The sequence below is a fragment of the Oncorhynchus mykiss genome, chromosome 26, assembly GCF_013265735.2.
Source record: "Oncorhynchus mykiss isolate Arlee chromosome 26, USDA_OmykA_1.1, whole genome shotgun sequence".
Lineage (NCBI taxonomy): Eukaryota > Metazoa > Chordata > Actinopteri > Salmoniformes > Salmonidae > Oncorhynchus > Oncorhynchus mykiss.
Genome location: NC_048590.1, coordinates 48,351,439 through 48,371,301, shown reverse-complemented (window position 1 = coordinate 48,371,301; position 19,863 = coordinate 48,351,439).

Sequence of the window (19,863 nt, the reverse complement as noted above, 5' to 3'; positions counted from 1 at the left end):
CTCACACACTCACTCACTCACTCACACACTCACTCACCCTCACACACTCACACACTCACTCACTCACACACTCACACACTCACACACTCACTCACTCACTCACTCACTCACACACTCACACTCACTCACTCACTCACTCACTCACATTCGTGGTGAGACACACACACAGACAGATACAAGTCAGGTTTGGTTTGGGTCTGTTTGTGTACAGCTGAGATGACGTTACAAGGCCAACAGTAAGAAAGTCCTGGCAGGTCGTACCTTCAGGGAGGAGAGGAGGACTGGAAGAAGGGAGGAGGAGGAGAGAGGAAAGGGTGTGGGGCCCTCCAGACTTGTGTAACCTGTGGTTTGCACCATGTCGACATGACAGAACAGAACCACCTCATGGTTGGAGGTACAGTATCTCACGTTTCATCAGAGTAACCCTACCTGCTCTTCACCTCACACACACACGCACACGCACACACACACACACACACAGACAGACACAGACACAGACACACACACGCACGCATGCACGCGCACACACACACACACACACACACCTCTTTGCACCTCCACTCCGTACACACACAGCGCCTTCATCCCCAAAAACCACACCAGCACCCTCCACACCCCTCCTTTTCACACTCTGTCTCCCCTCCCAGATTTCAGGAATTACACACTGTCGTCTTTAATTTGTAGAATGTATGCCTGGCTGCCTCTGGCTGGAGCAGAGAGCTAGTGATAATAAGGTCAATATAAATTCATTATAGTATCAGTTGACGCAGCAGACAGCAGAAGACTGTATGTCTGTGGCAGTGGTCATCTCCACGGGGCTGGAGAGTGGAGGAAGGATAGGTGGGTTGAAGTGTATGTCTGTGGCAGTGGTCATCTCCACGGGGCTGGAGAGTGGAGGAAGGATAGGTGGGTTGAAGTGTATGTCTGTGGCAGTGGTCATCTCCACGGGGCTGGAGAGTGGAGGAAGGATAGGTGGGTTGAAGTGTATGTCTGTGGCAGTGGTCATCTCCACGGGACTGGAGAGTGGAGGAAGGATAGGTGGGTTGAAGTGTATGTCTGTGGCAGTGGTCATCTCCACGGGACTGGAGAGTGGAGGAAGGATAGGTGGGTTGAAGTGTATGTCTGTGGCAGTGGTCATCTCCACGGGACTGGAGAGTGGAGGAAGGATAGGTGGGTTGAAGTGTATGGCAGCTGGCCCCGCCTCCTGCACAAGGCCAACCAGAAAACGAATCTCTTATGCCTTGTCCGGGTTCCTCCGTGATTTAACTAATCCTCATCACTCTCTTATCCAGAGGTTGTCAGGGGACCAGCAGAACCAGCTTTCATTGGTTGCCAGCGCTACATAATTAATGCTGTCTGTGTCATCAAACTGTTTTTCCTGTTATCTCTCCTCCTGTTATCTCTCCTAAATGTCGCCAGAGAGGACAAGATGGTTGTTGGGTTTCGGGGCTCGACCACAGTGTTGTCCTTCTGGAATGGGTGTAATAAATGTCTGTCTGGGTCTTTATTCCTGTGACTGAGCGTGGTGGTTTCAGATGGTAATTTAACCTTTATTTAAGCAGGCAAGTCAGTTTTAAATTAAGAACAAATTCTTATTTACAATGACGGCCTACCCCGGGCGACACTGGGCCAATTGTGCGTCGCATTATGGGACTCCCAATCACAGCTGGATGTGATACAGCCTGGATTTGAACCAGGGACTGCAGTGACACCTCTTGCACTGAGATGCAGTGTTTTAGACTAGTGCACTACTGGTGGTCAGGGTTTATACACATACTGAGTATTCATAGATAGATATGGGACACACACACACACACACATACACACACACACACACACACAGTCACACGGTGTTACCAGATATGTGAATGTGTTCATGTCCTTCCTGAGATATGTTACTGTTGCATACAGTAACATACACCTCCTTTCTCTTCCTGGTCTCTCTGCAGTGTCCCTCTATCTCCTTCCCTCCCCTCTGCATTAACACTTCTTCAAATGAAGGCTGCTCTTTGGCCCTCACATTTATCCGGCAGCTTCGCCACCACACCACACCACACCACACCACACCACACCCCACCACACCACACCGGCCGCCAGGAGACGGATAACATTACAGTGACAAATCCATCTCTTCCACTTGCCTTTGTGTCTCCGTCCAAACAGTCCCTGCCAGTGGTTTTATGAGAGGGATTACCCATAATCCTCAGAGTCATCTGGACGCCTGCAGTCCCTGTCCCACAGTCCTCTGGGCTCCCATGGTGCCGAGTGACTGGAAACTTCCTCAGCAGCCAGCCAATCAGCTGTCCTAATGAAGATTAGCATGGCAACGACATTGTAATCAGACTGGCTGGATCTCTTCACATCTTAGTACGGGGCCATTGCTGGAAATAAGAGCCTGTTATTGGGCACTCTACGGAGTAATATAAATACATGGTCCAGTACAGTATTGAATATAAATATATTTTTATTGACAGTACCGTAATAGATTGGGGTTATAATGTGGTATTTCTATTGACAGTACTGTAATAGATTGGGGTTATAATGTGGTATTTCTATTGACAGTACTGTAATGGATTGGGGTTATAATGTGGCATTTCTATTGACAGTACTGTAATAGATTGGGGTTATAATGTGGCATTTCTATTGACAGTACTGTAATAGATTGGGTTCATAATGTGGTATTTTTATTGACAGTACTGTAATAGATTGGGGTTATAATGTGGTATTTTTATTGACAGTATCGTAATGGATTGGGTTTATAATGTGTTACTCGGTAGGGTCATAATTGTTTTAGACAGTTCCGAGCTGTATTGCTGACAGCTGCTCTTGGGCTCAGGTTTGGGGCTGGATGTAAGCAGGCTGTTAGGAGGGCTGTCAGCTGAGGGACAATAGAACGGTAGACTGGAGCCCTTCTCCCTGAAGGAGAACAAATCTTCCCTGTCAGAAAGAGACAGCGCAGAAAACTGCATCCCGGGCCCTGACAATACACTCTTAACAGCTATGTCTTCTGGCCCTGGCCTGTGAAAAATTCCCCATTCGGTCATGCATGAATGAGTCTGAATTGGCCCTGAAATGTGGATTTATGAAATGTGAGGGAATGATACTGAATGATACTGAGGACTTTGAATGGAGCTGTGTAGCTGTTTTGGATGTTAATGGTTTGGTAATGATTCTGAGTGGAACAGGTGGCTGTTAAGGAATCTGCAAGGGAACAGAATGTCAGGAGGGAACCAATCTGATGAAGTCACTCTCGCAGGGGGAAGACTAATGCCCATGCTCTCAATTGAGACGGCCGTGTGCCGAGCCACAAGCTGGGCCAAATGGAATTAAGGGAACACGGAAACGTTTACCGAGAGGTTGGTTTAGGCAGCGATGTCTGTGTGGGACTCAACAAAAATCTATTTGCCAACTTCCAAATCTAGTCCATGATTAATGAGAGGTTTCACGTCAATTTCCTCTCGAAAAATTAGATCTATTCCCCGATGCTAGCAGACTGGTGGAATATATAAGTGTTCTGAACCATTTGGGAACTTACATGATATGTCTTTCCACCACACATTGCCCTTGCTCTTTCTTTCTCAACCCGTGGGAGGGCGAGGGAAGAGGGGGAAAAGGTTCTTAGATCAGGTTGTATCCTGTTTAATATTAAATCCTGCACCTTCAGAAAGTATTCACAACCCCTTGTGTTACAACCCCTTGTGTTACAACCCTTTGTGTTACAACCCTTTGTGTTACAACCCCTTGTGTTACAACCCCTTGTGTCACAACCCCTTGTGTCACAACCCCTTGTTACAACCCCTTGTGTTACAACCCCTTGTGTCACAACCCCTTGTGTTACAACCCCTTGTGTTACAACCCTTTGTGTTACAACCCTTTGTGTTACAACCCCTTGTGTTACAACCCCTTGTGTTACAACCCCTTGTGTTACAACCCTTTGTGTTACAACCCTTTGTGTTACAACCCCTTGTGTTACAACCCCTTGTGTTACAACCCCTTGTGTCACAACCCCTTGTGTCACAACCCCTTGTGTCATAACCCCTTGTTACAACCCTTTGTGTTACAACCCCTTGTGTCACAACCCCTTGTGTTACAACCCCTTGTGTTACAACCCTTTGTGTTACAACCCTTTGTGTTACAACCCCTTGTGTTACAACCCCTTGTGTCACAACCCCTTGTGTCACAACCCCTTGTGTCACAACCCCTTGTGTCATAACCCCTTGTTACAACCCCTTGTGTTATAACCCCTTGTGTTATAACTCCCTGTGTTACAACCCCCTGTGTTACAACCCCTTGTGTCACAACCCCTTGTGTCACAACCCCTTGTGTCACAACCCCTTGTGTCAAAACCCCTTGTGTCACTACCCCTTGTGTTACTACCCCTTGTGTCACAACCCCTTGTGTCACAACCCCTTGTGTCACAACCCCTTGTGTCACAACCCCCTGTGTTACAACCTCTTGTGTTATAACCCCTTGTGTTACAACCCCTTGTGTTACAACCCCTTGTGTCACAACCCCTTGTGTCACAACCCCTTGTGTTACAACCCCTTGTGTCACAACCCCTTGTGTCATAACCCCTTGTGTCATAACCCCTTGTGTTACAACCCCTTGTGTTACAACCCCTTGTGGTATAACCCCTTGTGTTACAACCCATTGTGTTATAACCCCTTGTGTTATAACCCCTTGTGTTACAACCCCTTGTGTTACAACCCCTTGTGTTACAACCCCTTGTGTCACAACCCTTTGTGTCACAACCCCTTGTGTTACAACCCCTTGTGTCACAACCCCTTGTGTCACAACCCCTTGTGTCATAACCCCTTGTGTCACAACCCCTTGAGTTATAACCCCTTGTGTTACAACCCCTTGTGTTACAACCCCTTGTGTTACAACCCCTTGTGTTATAACCCATTGTGTTATAACCCCTTGTGTTACAACCCCTTGTGTTACAACCCCTCGTGTTACAACCCCTTGTGTTATAACCCCTTGTGTTACAACCCCTTGTGTTACAACCCCTTGTGTTACAACCCCTTGTGTTACAATCCCTTGTGTTACAACCCCTTGTGTTACAATCCCTTGTGTTACAACCCCTTGTGTTACAACCCCTTGTGCTACAACCCCTTGTGTTACAACCCCTTGTGTTACAACCCCTTGTGTTACAATCCCTTGTGTTACAACCCCTTGTGTTACAATCCCTTGTGTTACAACCCCTTGTGTTACAACCCCTTGTGTTACAACCCCTTGTGTTACAATCCCTTGTGTTACAACCCCTTGTGTTACAACCCCTTGTGTTACAATCCCTTGTGTTACAACCCCTTGTGTTACAACCCCTTGTGTTACAACCCCTTGTGTTACTACCCCTTGTGTTACAGCCCCTTGTGTTACAACCCCTTGTGTTACAACCCCTTGTGTTACAACCCCTTGTGTTACAACCCCTTGTGTTACAACCCCTTGTGTTACAATCCCTTGTGTTACAACCCCTTGTGTTACAACCCCTTGTGTTACAACCCCTTGTGTTACTACCCCTTGTGTTACAGCCCCTTGTGTTACAACCCCTTGTGTTACAACCCCTTGTGTTACAACCCCTTGTGTCACAACCCCTTGTGTTATAACCTCTTGTGTTACAACCCCTTGTGTTACAACCCCTTGTGTCACAACCCCTTGTGTTATAACCTCTTGTGTTACAACCCCTTGTGTTACAACCCCTTGTGTTACAACCCCTTGTGTTACAACCCCTTGTGTTACAATCCCTTGTGTTACAACCTCTTGTGTTACAACCCCTTGTGTTACAATCCCTTGTGTTACAACCCCTTGTGTTACTACCCCTTGTGTTACAACCCCTTGTGTTACAACCCCTTGTGCTACAATCCCTTGTGTTACAACCCCTTGTGTTACTACCCCTTGTGTTACAACCCCTTGTGTTACAACCCCTTGTGTTACAACCCCTTGTGTTACAACCCCTTGTGTTACAACCCCTTGTGTTCTGTTACAGCCTGAACTTAAAATGGATTACATTTAGATTTGGTTTTGTCTTTGGCTTTAACACAATGCCCCATAATGTCAAAGTGGAATTTAGTTTTTTGACATTTGTACTAAATAATAAAGAATCAAAACCTGAAATGTCTTGAGTCAATAAGTATTCAACCCATTTGTTATGGCATGCCGAAATATGTTCAGGAGTAAAAATGTGCGGAACAAGTCACATAATAAGTTGCATGGACTCACTCTCCGTGCAATACTAGTTTTTAACATGATTTATGAATGACTACCTTGTCTCTGTGTGCCACACATACAATTACCTGTAAGGTCCCTCAGTTGAGCAGTGAATTTCAAACACAGATTTGACCACAAAGACCAGGGAGGTTTTCCAATACCTCGCTGATTGGCACTGATTGGTAGACATTGAATATCCCTTTGAGCATTCACTTTGGATGGTGTATCAATACACCCAGGCACTACAAAGATACAGGCCTCCTTCCTAACTCGGTTACAGCTCAGGGATTTCACCATGAAGCCAACGGTGACTTTAAAACAGTTACAGAGCTTAATGGCTGTTATGGGAGACAACTGAGGTTGGATCAACAACATTGTAGTTACTCCACAATACTAGCCTAATTGACAGAGTGAAAAGAAGGAAGCTTATATAGAATAAACATTTTCCAAAATATGCATCCTGTTTGAAACAAGGCACTAAAGTAATACTGCAAAAAATGTGGCAAAGCAATTCCCTTTTTGTCCTGAATACAAAATGTTTGGGGACAATCCACTGCAACACACTATTGGGCACCACTGTTGTCACGACTTCCGCCGAAGTCGGTTCCTCTCCTTGTTTGTTCGGCGGTCGACTCGCCGGTCTTCTAGCCATCGCCAATCCACCTTTCATTTTCCATTTGTTTTGTCTTGTTTTCCCACACACCTGTTTCACATTTCCCTCATTACTTGTTTTACCCCTATGTCTGTGTGTGATATTGTTTGTTGTAAGTTCTTGTGCACATTGTGACTGGTGCGCGATGGGTTTTGTACCCATATTTTGTTATTCTGGATGCCGTTGGTTTATATAATTAAACTGCTCCTGTTATTAACCAGTTCTGCTCTCCTGCGTCTGACTTCCCTGCCACCAGTTACGCACCCCTTACAACTCTCCATATTTTCAAGCATAGTGGTGGCTGCATCATGTTATGGGTATGCTTGTAATTGTTAATTCTGGGGAATTTTTTAGGATAAAAAATAAACGGAGCTAAGCACAAGCAAAATCCTGGAGGAAAACCTGGTTCAGTCTGCTTTCCACCAGAAATTGGTAGATGAATTCACCTTTCAGCAGGACAATAACCTAAAACACAAGGCCAAATCTACACTGGACTTGCTTACCAATAAGAAAGTGAATGTTCCTGAGTGGGCAAGTTACAGTTTTGACTTAGATCTGCTTGAAAATCTATGGCAAGAGCTGAAAATGCTTGTCTAGCAATGATCAACAACCAATTTGACAGAGCTTGAAGTATTTTGATAGGAATAATGGGCAAATATTGTACAAATCTGGTGAGGAAAGCTCTTAGACACTTACCCAGAAATACTCACAGTTGTAATCACTGCCAATGGTGTGAATACTTATGTTACTGAGATATTTCTGTATTTCATTTTTAAGAAGAAAAAAACAGCATTGTTTTCACTTTGTCACTATGTGGTATTGTGTGTAGATGGGTGAGGGGGGGGAAAAAAACAATTCAATCCATTTTGAGTTCAGAACAAGAAAATGTGTAATAAATCAAATGGTATGAATACTTTCTGAAGGCACTCTACGTCATGTGGCGTAGCAAACGAAAACAGTACACGGTTCATTAAGTGGAACCACTGACATGTTCATGACTTCCCCTCTTCACAGCTGGAGGAAATATGGAGTGCTGTTGTTACACCCCGGACTACAGGTCCAGAGTAAACAGGTGGGTAAGTGTGAGAGTAACACCATGGATGAAACGTTTCAGTGTGACAGGGAGAATGAGTTCATACAGAACGAGGTGGCTGATTACAGAAGGAACACAGGAATAAAAACATGCAATAACTCAAAATATCTTCCTGTTTTAACCTCCAATAAGATCCAAGACGCTGATCCTCTGATCATCAACACGAGGGCCACACAGGGGTGCATGCTCAGACCCCTCCTGTACTCCCTGTTCACCCATGGCTGTGTGGCCACGCACGTCTCCAACTCAATCATCAAGTTTTCTGACAACACAACAGTGTTACCAACAACGACGAGACAGTCTACAGGGTAAGACGTGAGAGCCCTGGCGGAGTGGTGTCAGGAAAATAACCTCTCCCTCAACGTCAACAAAATGAAGGAGATGATCGTGGACTACTGGAGACAGCAGAGAGAGCACACCCCCATCACATCGACAGGGCCGCAGTGGAAAGGATCAAAACTTGATATTCCTCGGTGTGCACATCACTGACAACCTGAAATGGTCGCTTCACAACCAACAGCATGGTGTAGAAGGCACAACAGCGCCTCTTCAACCTCTGCAGGCTAAAGAAAATTGGCTTGTCACCTAAGACCCTCACAAACTCCTATAGATGCACTATCGAGAGCATTCTGCCCGGCTGTATCACCGCCTGGTATGGCAATTGCACTGCCAGCAACCACAGGGCTCTCTAGAGGGTGGTGCGCCCACAGTTGATTTCTTCAAACCAAGCTGCTTACCTATTGCAGATTCAGTCTTCCCAGCCTGGTGCAGGTCTACAATTTTGTTTCTGGTGTCCTTTGACAGCTCTTTGGTCTTGGCCATAGTGGAGTTTGGAGTGTGACTGTTTGAGGTTGTGGACAGGTGTCTTTTATACTGATAACAAGTTCAAACAGGTGTCATTAATACAGGTAACGAGTGGCGGACAGAGGAGCCTCTTAAAGAATAAGTTACAGGTCTGTGAGAGCCAGAAATCTTGCTCGTTTGTAGGTGACCAAATACTTATTTTCCACCATAATTTGCAAATAAATTCATAAAAAATCCTACAATGTGATTTTCTGGATTTTTCTTTCTCATTTTGTCTGTCATAGTTGAAGTGTACCTATGATGAAAATTACCGGCCTCTCTCATCTTTTTACGTGGGAGAACTTGCACAATTGGTGGCTGACTAAATAATTTTTTGCCCCACTGTATATAGTGTGCTCTAGTCAAGACTGATCCTATAACACTACTGCTGTACTCACTTTTCTATTCATATACTGTCCACACTGTCTATACACACCATTCATATATGTGACTAGTTTCAGAAAACTAGGAGTATGTCACGAACATCACTACTCCACAGGAGAGGCATTTGAACACAAACATAATTTTTTCAAATCAAAATATTTTTTCAAAATATAATATTTTTTTTGCAGAAATACCTTCTGGAAAATGTGAACTTTCATGTGTTTTAATAAACTTGTACAAACTTCCATCCGTAAATATGAATAAAATTGTTAAATGAATTAGTTGGTTTAGCCACGGAAAAAGCGAGGAACCTTCCCGCTAGCCATGATTGGCTGAGATAATGGCTGGGCTGGACATGCCGGGAGATTTGTTACTTTTCTCAACAACATTGACGCCCTGAATTTAGCAGGCGCAGTCGACAGATCAGTTGGAAAAAGTGATGGGCTACTTTCTGCACACACCACGGCCAGGGTGAACCTGAGTGACTTGACACAATGCTGTCCAAAGATGCAGCTACAAACAAAACAGAGCCAGATGGTTCCAGTCAGCCGTGAAGCATTCATCCATATATACATACGGGTAACAGTCTAGCTACATTTTCAGATATTATACATTTCAAATTTAGTCAGAAAGTCGTTTTCATTGCAAGTTAAAGCATACTGTTAGCTAGCTAGCGAACGTTAGCTTGCTGGCTCGTTAGCTAACGTTACGTGTATGATCCATTTGCATTGCTAGTTATAGCCTAATGTTAGCTTGCTAACATTGAACCTAGTTGGTTAGATCTTTAGCTACCTGCAGATTCCTACTACAGCTATGAAAATGTTTGTATTGGTAGGAGTATGAGTTGGGATTATTCCAGGGCATTGTTTAGCTAGCTACATGTCTAAACAAAAGACTCCACTTCGCCAGATGATTGATTACATAACCCATCAAGTTAGCCAGGTGTGTCTGGGAGTGATTACGGCCATCTACTGTATTTCATAAACACGTGTACATGTCTAGACAATAGTGACCCATCCACTTAGCTAGATTTTTTTATTTTATTTATTTCACCTTTATTTAACCAGGTAGGCAAGTTGAGAACAAGTTCTCATTTACAATTGCGACCTGGCCAAGATAAAGCAAAGCAGTTCGACACATACAACGACACAGAGTTACACATGGAGTAAAACAAACATACAGTCAATAATACAGTATAAACAAGTCTATATACGATGTGAGCAAATGAGGTGAGATAAGGGAGGTAAAGGCAAAAAGGCCATGGTGGCAAAGTAAATACAATATAGCAAGTAAAACACTGGAATGGTAGATTTGCAATGGGAGAATGTGCAAAGTAGAAATAAAAATAATGGGGTGCAAAGGAGCAAAATAAATAAATAAATTAAATACAGTAGGGAAAGAGGCAGTTGTTTGGGCTAAATTATAGGTGGACTATGTACAGGTGCAGTAATCTGTGAGCTGCTCTGACAGTTGGTGCTTAAAGCTAGTGAGGGAGATAAGTGTTTCCAGTTTCAGAGATTTTTGTAGAACGTTCCAGTCATTGGCAGCAGAGAACTGGAAGGAGAGGCGGCCAAAGAAAGATTTGGTTTTGGGGGTGACTAGAGAGATATACCTGCTGCAGCTGTGCTGCAGGTGGGAGATGCAATGGTGACCAGTGAGCTGAGATGAGGGGGGACTTTACCTAGCAGGGTCTTGTAGATGACATGGAGCCAGTGGGTTTGGCGACGAGTATGAAGCGAGGGCCAGCCAACGAGAGCGTACAGGTCGCAATGGTGGGTAGTATATGGGGCTTTGGTGACAAAACGGATTGCACTGTGATAGACTGCATCCAATTTGTTGAGTAGGGTATTGGAGGCTATTTTGTAAATGACATCGCCAAAGTCGAGGATTGGTAGGATGGTCAGTTTTACAAGGGTATGTTTGGCAGCATGAGTGAAGGATGCTTTGTTGCGAAATAGGAAGCCAATTCTAGATTTAACTTTGGATTGGAGATGTTTGATATGGGTCTGGAAGGAGAGTTTACAGTCTAACCAGACACCTAAGTATTTGTAGTTGTCCACGTATTCTAAGTCAGAGCCGTCCAGAGTAGTAATGTTGGACAGGCGGGTAGGTACAGGTAGCGATCGGTTGAAGAGCATGCATTTAGTTTTACTTGTATTTAAGAGCAATTGGAGGCCACGGAAGGAGAGTTGTATGGCATTGAAGCTTGCCTGGAGGGTTGTTAACACAGTGTCCAAAGAAGGGCCAGAAGTATACAGAATGGTGTCGTCTGCGTAGAGGTGGATCAGAGACTCACCAGCAGCAAGAGCGACCTCATTGATGTATACAGAGAAGAGAGTCGGTCTAAGAATTGAACCCTGTGGCACCCCCATAGAGACTGCCAGAGGTCTGGACAGCAGACCCTCCGATTTGACACACTGAACTCTATCAGAGAAGTAGTTGGTGAACCAGGCGAGGCAATCATTTGAGAAACCAAGGCTGTCGAGTCTGCCGATGAGGATGTGGTGATTGACAGAGTCGAAAGCCTTGGCCAGATCAATGAATACGGCTGCACAGTAATGTTTCTTATCGATGGCGGTTAAGATATCATTTAGGACCTTGAGCGTGGCTGAGGTGCACCCATGACCAGCTCTGAAACCAGATTGCATAGCAGAGAAGGTATGGTGAGATTCGAAATGGTCGGTAATCTGTTTGTTGACTTGGCTTTCGAAGACCTTAGAAAGGCATGGTAGGATAGATATAGGTCTGTAGCAGTTTGGGTCAAGAGTGTCACCCCCTTTGAAGAGGGGGATGACCGCAGCTGCTTTCCAATCTTTGGGAATCTCAGACGACACGAAAGAGAGGTTGAACAGGCTAGTAATAGGGGTGGCAACAATTTTGGCAGATAATTTTAGAAAGAAAGGGTCCAGATTGTCTAGCCCGGCTGATTTGTAGGGGTCCAGATTTTGCAGCTCATTCAGAACATCAGCTGAGCAGATTTGGGAGAAGGAGAAATGGGGAAGGCTTGGGCGAGTTGTTGTGGGGGGTGCAGTGCTGTTGACCGGGGTAGGAGTAGCCAGGTGGAAAGCATGACCAGCCGTAGAAAAATGCTTATTGAAATTCTCAATTTTGGTGGATTTATCAGTGGTGACAGTGTTTCCCATCTTCAGTGCAGTGGGCAGCTGGGAGGTGGTGTTCTTATTCTCCATGGACTTTACAGTGTCCCAGAACTTTTTTGAGTTAGTGTTGCAGGAAGCAAATTTCTGCTTGAAAAAGCTAGCCTTGGCTTTTCTAACTGCCTGTGTATAATGGTTTCTAGCTTCCCTGAACAGCTGCATATCACGGGGGCAGTTCGATGCTAATGCAGAACGCCATAGCATGTTTTTGTGTTGGTTAAGGGCAGTCAGGTCTGGGGAGAACCAAGGGCTATATCTGTTCCTGGTTCTAAATTTCTTGAATGGGGCATGTTTATTTAAGATGGTTAGGAAGGCATTTAAAAAAAATATCCAGGCATCCTCTACTGACGGGATGTGGCTGGGGGTTGGTTATAGCATTTCCTTCACATGACCCATCGATTTATACAAGTGTGTCGGGTAAGTGTCATCTAATAACTATTAAATATTTTTATCTGGACACTTTCTGTTTTTGATATTTCTACTATGTAAGTAACCGTTTCACTGTACCATTTACACCTTCTGTATCCTGGGCATGTGACAAACAGTGTGTGTTTACCAGAGACAGTAATGTGAAGAACAACATGACCTAAATCTAAGTCAGATTAGGATATAGACTAGATAAAGTTTATTTTTACGTGGAGTTTATCCTTATTGTAAGCTACTACTTTTATCACTTTTAGTCTTGAAATCTGCGGATGTTTACTAAACTACTCACTCTGTTTAGCACATGGCCTCACATGTGAATCGCTTAAAGAGATTGGTGGGGATAAGGCTTAAGAGGGTGTGAATGATGCTGACTGGGTTTAGACAAAGAAGGGTTCTCCATATACAGTGAGGGAAAAAAGTATTTGATCCCCTGCTGATTTTGTACGTTTGCCCACTGACAAAGAAATGATCAGTCTATACTTTTAATTGTAGGTTTATTTGAACAGTGATGGACAGAATAACAACAAAAATGTTATACATTGATTTGCATTTTAATGAGGGAAATAAGTATTTGACCCCTCTGCAAATCATGACGTTTCTTGTGGTTGGCCACAAGGTTTGCACACATCTCAGGAGGGATTTTGTCCCACTCCTCTTTGCAGATCTTCTCCAAGTCATTAAGGTTTCGAGGCTGACATTTGGCAACTCGAACCTTCAGCTCCCACCACAGATTTTCTATAGAATTAAGGTCTGGAGACTGGCTAGGTCACTCCAGGACCTTAATGTGCTTCTTCTTGAGCCACTCCTTTGTTGCCTTGGCCGTGTTTTTTGGGTCATTGTCATGCTGGAATACCCATCCACGACCCATTTTCAATGCCCTGGCTGAGGGAAGGAGGTTCTCACCCAAGATTTGACGGTACATGGCCCCGTCCATCGTCTCTTTGATGCGGTGAAGTTGTCCTGTCCCCTTAGCAGAAAATCACCCCCAAAGCATAATGTTTGCACCTCCATGTTTGACGGTGGGGATGTGGTTCTTGGAGTCGCATTAACTTTTCCTCCTCTTCCAAACACGGCGAGTTGAGTTGATGCCAAAGAGCTCCATTTAGGTCTCATCTGACCACAACACTTTCACCCAGTTGTCCTCGTAATCATTCAGATGTTCATTGGCAAACTTCAGACGGGCATGTATATGTGCTTTCTTGAGCAGGGGGACCTTGCAGGCGCTGCAGGATTTCAGTCCTTCACAGCGTAGTGTGTTACCAATTGTTTTCTTGGTGACTATGGTCCCAGCTGTCTTGATCATTGACAAGATCCTCCCGTGTAGTTCTGGGCTGATTCCTCACCGTTCTCATGATCATTGCAACTCCACAAGGTGAGATCTTGCATGGAGCCCCAGGTTGAGGGAGATTGACAGTTCTTTTGTGTTTCTTCCATTTGCGAATAATCGCACCAACTGTTGTCCCCTTCTCACCAAGCTGCTTGGCGATGGTCTTGCAGCCCATTCCAGCTTTGTGTAGGTCTACAATCTTGTTCCTGACATCCTTGGAGAGCTCTTTGGTCTTAGCCATGGTGGAGAGTTTGGAATCTGATTGATTGATTGCTTCTGTGGACAGGTGTCTTTAATACAGGTAACAAACTGAGATAAGGAGCATTCCCTTTAAGAGGGTGCTCCTAATTTCAGCTCGTTACCTGTATAAAAGACACCTGGGAGCCAGAAATCTTTCTGATTGAGAGGGGGTCAAATACTTATTTCCCTCATTAAAATGCAAATCAGTTCATAACAATTTTGACATGCGTTTTTCTGGATTTTTTTGTTGTTATTCTGTCTCTCACTGTTCAATTAAACCTACCATTAAAATTATAGACAGGTCATTTCTTTGTCAGTGGGCAAACGTGCAAAATCATATATATATATATATATATATATATATATATATATATATATATATATAGATATGATTTTAAGGACTGCATAAGGCTATGTTTTGGATGACTGGCTGCGAATGTTTATTGAAATGTTTTATTTCTGCCTTTTCTATTCCAGACATTCTGAAATTCACTAAAGCATCCCATGTTTGTAACTTTAGTCTTAGTAGAATAATAATAATAATAGTAATAATAACTAATAATAGTGAATAATAGTGAAGACATCAAAACTATGAAATAACACATATGGAATCATGTTAGTAACCATAAACCATAAATATTTTAGATTTTCGATTCTTCATAGTAGCCACCTTTTGCCTTGATGACAGCTTTGCACACTCTTGACATTCTCTCAACCAGCTTCATGAGGAATGCTTTTCCAACAGTCTTGAAGGAGTTCCCACATGTGCTAAGCACTTGTTGGCTGCTTTTCCTCACTCTGCGGTCTAACTCATCCCAAACCATCTCAATTAGGTTGAGGTTGGGTGATTGTGGAGACCAGGTCATCTGATGCAGCGCTCTATCACTGTCCTTGGTCAAATAGCCCTTACACAGCCTGGAGGTGTGTTTTGGGTCATTGTCCTGTTGGAAAAAAAATGAAAGTTCAAGTAAGTGCAAACCAGACGGAATGGCATATCACTGCAGAATGCTGTGAAACAGTAGCCATGCTGGTTAAGTGTGCCCTGATTTCTAAATAAATCACTGACAGTGTCACTAGCAAAGCACCACCACACCATCACATCTCCTCCTCCATGCTTCACAGTGGGAACCACACATGCAGAGATCATCCGTTCACCTACTCCGTGTCACAGAAAGACACGGCGGTTGGAACCAAAAATCTCAAAGACCAAAGGACAGATTGTCTAATGTCCATTGCTAGTGTTTCTTGTCCCAAGCAAGTCTCTAATTATTATCATGTCCTTTAGTAGTGGTTTCCTTGCAGCAATTTGACCATGAAGGCCTGATTCACACAGTCTCCTCTGAACAGTTAATGTTAAGATGTGTCTGTTACTTGAACTATGTGAAGCATTTATTTGGGCTGGAATCTGAGGTGCAGTTAACTCTAATGAACTTATCCTCTCCAGCAGAGGTAACTCTTTGCCTTCCTTTTCTGTGGCGGTCCTCATGAGAGCCAGTTTCATCATAGCGCTTGATATTTTTGTGCGACTGCATTTGAAGAAACTTTAAAAGTTCTCGAAATTTTCCTCATTGACTGGCCTTCATATTTTAAAGTAATGATGGACTGTCATATCTCTTTGCTTATTTGAGCTGTTCTTATCATAATGTGGACTTGGTCATTTACCAAATTGGGCTATCTTCTGCATACCACCCCTACCTTGTCACAACACAACTGATTGGCTCAAATGCATTAAGAAGGAAAGAAATTCCACAAATTCACTTTTAACATGGCACACCTGCTAATTGAAATTCCAGGTGACTACCTCATGAAGCTGGTTGAGAGAATGCCAAGAGTATGCAAATCTGTCATCAAGGCAAAGGGTGGCAATTTTGAAGAATCTAACATTTGATTTGTTTAAAACTTTTTGGGTTACTACATGATTCCATATGTGTTATTTCATAGTTTTGATGTCTTCACTATTATTCTACAATGTAGAAAATAGTCAAAAATATTGAAAAACCCTTGAATGAGTAGGTGTGTCCAAACTTTAGACTGGTCTGTATATAAAAATATGTTTTAAGTGAGAAGTAGGCATTTGTCTGAAGCCTAAAAAGAAAGTAAATTCACATGAGCACCCATGCTCTACCAAGGTTTTCCAGCACACGGCTTTGACCTACTACAGTAGCTATGTTGGTTTATTCTACTTCAAACAATGTGCATGCAGGTTGCTTAGGATTCAAACCTTGATGAGTAGAGGTGTCCAAACCTTTGACTGGTATAGTATATATTTACACTACCGTTCAAAAGTTTGGGGTCACTTTCCGGAGTCGCCTCTTCAATGTTGACGTTGAGACTGGTGTTTTGCGGGTACTATTTAATGAAGCTGCCAGTTGTGCACCGGGGCCTCCCACTATTTATTTGCGCTGTTCTGTGAGGAGCCAGTTTGCGCTGTTCTGTGAAGGGAGTACACAGCGTTGTACTAGATCTTCATTTTCTTGACAATTTCTCGCATGGAATAGCCTTCATTTCTCAGAACAAGAATAGACTGAGGTGTTTCAGAAGAAAGTGCTTTGTTTCTGGCCATTTTGAGCCTGTAATCGAACCCACAAATGCTGATACTCCAGATTCTCAACCAGTCTAAAGAAGGCCAGCTTATTTGCTTCTTTAATCAGAACAATAGTTTTCAGCAATGCTAACATAATTGCAAAAGGGTTTTCTAATGATCAATTAGCCTTTTAAAATGATAAACTTGGATTAGCTAACACAACGTGCCATTGGAACACAGGAGTGATGGTTACTGATAATGGATCTGTACGCCTATGTAGATATTCCATTCAAAATCAGCCATTTCCAGCTACATTAGTCATTTACAACATTAACAATGTCTACACTGTATTTCTGATCAATTTGATGTTATTTTAAATGGACCAAATTGTTCCCTTTCTTTCAAAAACAAGGACATTTCTAAGTGACTCCAAACTTTTGAACGGTAGTGTATATATATTACAGACTCTAACATTGCTCATTCTGACATGTCTTCATTTCTTGTTATTTAAAAATAAATGTTTTCCTGTGTGTGTATTGTTATTGTACTGCTAGATATTACTGCACTGTTGGAGCTAGAAACATAAGAATTTGCTGCACCTGAGATAACATCTACAAAACTGTGTACTGCAAAACCAATAAACTTTGATTTGAATTGACACCATGCACCCACTTAGCTTGTACAACTGAAGCTGAATTGTGCTTGCATAGCTGTTTATGTAAACTAGAAAAGTCAACATTAACACACGGTTTATGTAGCCTATGGAACACATCAATGGGAATCAACCAGTGGAGGCTGCTGATGGGAGGATATAATAATGTCTGTAATGGAGTACAAGGGATGGAACGGAGTGTAAGGGATGGAACGGAGTGTAAGGGATGGAACGGAGTGTAAGGGATGGAATGGAGTGTAATGGATGGAACGGAGTGTAAGGGATGGAACGGAGTGTATTGGATGGAACGGAGTGTAAGGGATGGAACGGAGTGTAAGGGATGGAACGGAGTGTATTGAATGGAACGGAGTGTAAGGAATGGAACGGAGTGTAAGGGATGGAACGGAGTGTAATGGATGGAATGGAGTGTAAAGGATGGAACGGAGTGTAAGGGATGGAACGGAGTGTATTGGATGGAACGGAGTGTAAGGGATGGAACGGAGTGTAATGGATGGAACGGAGTGTAAGGGATGGAACGGAGTGTAAGGGATGGAACGGAGTGGAATGGATGGAATGGAGTGTGCACACAATTGGCCCAGCGTTGTCTGGGCCAATATTAAATAAGAATTTGTTCTTAACTGACTTGCCAGGTTAAACAAATAATAATAAAAGAGTAATTTAAGTGTAATTGCTAAGGTGTCGACAGGAGCCAATGAAGACCTGGCCAACTTGTAATAAGGATGTCTGTTTGCTCAAATGGAGAATGGCTGAGTCAGACAACATTGTGGTGTCCATGGATGGTAGCACATAGAAAGGTAAGCACACAAACTTTTCTCTCACACACACAAACCGTCATGTTGGGAGGGCCATAATTCCCCATGTGAAGCGGTCCCTCCAGAGTGCTTATTTATATCCCTTGTCACTTCAGACCAGGGTCGTAAATCCTGCCATGCTTACCAAGCACAAATTTCCCCTTCATCAGGGATCCACACCCTGTGGAAGCACCAGTCGGAGCCCTGAAATACAGCCCAGTGACTAGAACAGGTTGTAACCTACTGGGAGCAATGCAGCAGACACAACATGTGAACACACACACACACACACACACACACACACACACACACACACACACACACACACACACACACACACACACACACACACACACACACACACACACACACACACACACACACACACACACACAAAAGATCCTATTACTAACTTAACCTGATTGTTACAGTGGAATTATAACTCATTATAACATGCATATTAAATACATATCTTTGTTATTACTATGGAATAGCTTCACCTCCATATCATTGATAGTATTAGCTTATTCACTGTGTCTATCCTGCATGATCCAGAGGGTGGAGTAATGAACCACATCATTTATGGTAAAGTGTAACATAGTATAGTGTAACATAGTATATGCTTCTTCTCATGCCACACACTGACGTCCTCTTTCTTCCCCACACCCCACAAAGGTTCCTCTCTGTCTGTGTGTGTGTTTAACTATACTTGTGGAGACCAGAAGTCCCCACAACAATAGTAAACAAACAAAAAATTGACCAACTGGGAACATTTCGTTAGTCCCCTCAAGGTCAAATGCTATTTCTAGGGGGTTTGTGTGTCCACAGAGCTAATAGGATGTATCACTGTAATTAGCCATAAGAGAGAGAGGATGACTGCATTCAGTCAGACCCAGTTGTTGGTCTTAGCAAGCCAGGCAAGCAGGCAGGCAGGCAGGTCTCTGGATCCTGGCAACAGTAAATATCTCCCAGTCTCAGCTCTGCACTGTGGCTCACCTTCCAGTCTCACCTCCCAGTCTCAGCTCTGTGGCTCTACATCAGCTTTATCTGGCACACTCCCTCTGAAATTCAGACCACACACACACACACACACACACACACACACATGTATTAACGCCTACACACAGGCACACTGACACACAAATGTGTGAACGCATACACACACACCCACACATTGCCTATACATATTCACACATGTACATTCTGTACACATTACAAACATGCAAGTGTGCAAACACACACACGCACACACACACACAAACACACAGGAAAAGGTGTGAGCAGGAATCACACAAATATAATAATGCAATTCCTTCCACAGGACTTACTTGATGTGCCATCAGAGAGGTGAGAAAGCAGCTTGTCGGCACAGGCCGGGGGAGCAGCCTGGGGCTAGAGTTGGAGCTGCTCGGGCTTCCTGACGCTGTCTGGATACAGTGTGACAGGTGAGGCCCTGAGGCTAACGGCAGCACCGGGTACATGATTCCACAGAGGCCTGAGGGTAATGCGAATGTAAATTGACTTGGGTGAGCGTTAGATCAGCTCAGT